This window comes from Amborella trichopoda, chromosome 10, assembly GCF_054954075.1.
Source record: "Amborella trichopoda isolate Santa Cruz 75 chromosome 10, AtrichopodaSantaCruz75HAP2 v2.0, whole genome shotgun sequence".
In the NCBI taxonomy this organism is placed as follows: Eukaryota; Viridiplantae; Streptophyta; class Magnoliopsida; order Amborellales; family Amborellaceae; genus Amborella; species Amborella trichopoda.
Window position 1 is genome coordinate 2,795,349 of NC_142345.1, and position 2,306 is coordinate 2,797,654.

Here is a 2,306-nt window from a genome sequence, read left to right on the forward strand (position 1 = left end):
AATAATTATAAAACAATAAATTTTTGTGAAGTAATCGCCGACAATGTTTGCATAGCCAAATATACTCAATGCATCAAATTTTATTAGCTAATAAAAGTTATAAATTAGCAATTAAGAAAAATAGTTAATCTTCGGCCTCACGGCAAGGTATGTAACGCCCAAAAATGCTCATATATAGGAGTTAAGGTATGGAAGCAATTGATCACTTTCCTTGCGCATCCGAAGTCAAACAGGTCCATCCATTTAGATAGGGCGTAAAAAAGGCTGTATAAAGAAACACCAAATCATACCTTATTAATCGATCATGGTTTTCATTATCGCTAACACCATTTTATTAATTATGTAAAAAAACAAATAAACTTCTAATCTTGTTGAAAAAAAGGGTAAAGCCCTGTCCTCTCCACTGCATTATCCAAAAAAAACAAATAAACATTAGAAATGATTCTTCCCCATATATCCATGGACAAACAGTGCCCAGAAGCCAAGTGAAGAGTCACATTTTTATTTATGCGGGTCATACACGATGATGACCCTTCCATTTATGTAAGTAGGTTTTAGATAATTAGTTGATGGGCCTTCACTTTCAAATTCATCTAGCCCTTTAACAGCAAAGCCTGAAGCCGGACAATTTGGTGGGGAATAGTTGTAGGTATCCTTGCATAGACATTTGTTGGAGTTGGAATCCCCTTCGGTGCAATCACATTTTTTGCACCAGATGGGACAGCTGTCCCACACGTCCTAGCAGTGACAAATTGGGGGACATGACCTGGTGCAGATGCCCCTATTGCAGCATGGGCTGCAAGTGTGAACTGCCACCACCACCCAAAAAAAAAAAAAAAAAACAAAGAAAAAGAATAAAGGTTTAAAAAAATATCGTGAGTGGAGTACTAAGAAATAATAAAGCTATGCACCATAGAAAGCCTAGTAATATATTGTTTGGTCGCAGTCATTGTTTAGTCGATCGATGCCGAAACGGAATACCATTTCGTGGAAAATGCCATTCGATGGTGCACCGTTTGCATCATCCGTAAAAGGGGTTGAGACCCCTTATTCATAAATTATCAGGATTAATGGTAAAATACTGTAAAAACAATTTATCCATTGTTTGCAGGCTATAAATACTTTGTATTCCAGCACCAAAACTAAATTACCATATTTGAAAAATAAGAATCCCTATTTTCTGTTTTTCCTATCTCCCGAAAGGAGAACTTTCTACCTGCTTATGAAAACTTACCAAAGTTGGGATTGGTTTCCATGCCCTTCGCCCCGTAGTCACAAACACCAATGAACACAAATAGAAGCATCACAACAACTCTAAACCCACCCATTCTGTTTCCTCACACACACACACAAGAAACAGGGTTTGCAACTTTGTATTGGAGGGTTGGGCCTTTATATATTGAGGGAGGACGCGTAGGGTGCCTTTCCCATTGTTTTTGTTTTTTTTTTTTTTGCAAGGCTTGTGCGTGGTTAGGTTCAATGAATGCCAATGCCATTTATCTTTCATTATTGTTGTTATATATATATAAATAAAGGGTAAGATTTCTATGTTTCTTCTACAACATAGAAGTTCTATCATCCCTTTTATCCAACCGTCTATTCTGAATGGAAGGTTAAGATTGCCCCATTTATAAGTTACGTAATTTTTTTTTTTTAACAAAATTACCCCTTCGGTCTGAAGATTTCAACCTCGAATCGAAACTTAAGATTTTCTTTTTTAAAAAAAAACGTGGTTAAAAAATTCTATCATCAGACCGCAACTTTAAGTATTTTTAAAAAAAGAAGCAGCGAAAAGCGGTTCGGGGATAACATCTTCGGACTATTTCTTTTTTTTCTTTTTTTTTTTCAAAACTTAAAATCGATCGGGGATGGCATCCCTAGACCACCTTTTTAATTTTTCTAAAACTTAAAGTTGCAAAACTTAAGTGAAAAAGAACAGTGGTCCGGAGCTATCCCCGGACCACTTTTTTATTCTAAAACTTAAAGTTGCTGTCTGAGGATGACAATCTTGGACCGGAACTTAAGTTTTGAAAAAGAAAAGAGGTCCAAGAATGTCATCATCTGACCGCAACTTAAGTTTTGATCCCAAAAATCGGTCCGATGATGACATCCTCAAACTGAGAGGTAATTCTATCAAAAAAAGAAGTCATGCTAACTGACATTGATCGTAATTTTTGGGTTTAAAGAGATCAAGTAGTATTTTTGTAACTTATTTAAGGTTTGTACGTAATTAACTCTTTGGAAAATTATTTCATACAGGCTTGACTGCATTTCTATATTATGCGGTATCAAGATGTAAATAGGTA

The 2,306-nt window shown here is 35.7% G+C and overlaps 1 long non-coding RNA gene across 1 annotated transcript; it reads right to left on the reverse strand.

Moving 5' to 3' along the window:
• Positions 1-317: 317 nt before the first annotated feature.
• LOC110007037 (uncharacterized) lies at positions 318-1,479 on the reverse strand. The gene is made up of 2 exons (XR_002280537.2): positions 1,235-1,479; positions 318-809 (listed from the first exon to the last, which is right to left on the reverse strand). It is a non-coding gene; the product is annotated as an uncharacterized LOC110007037 (long non-coding RNA).
• Between the last annotated feature and the right edge of the window lie 827 nt (positions 1,480-2,306).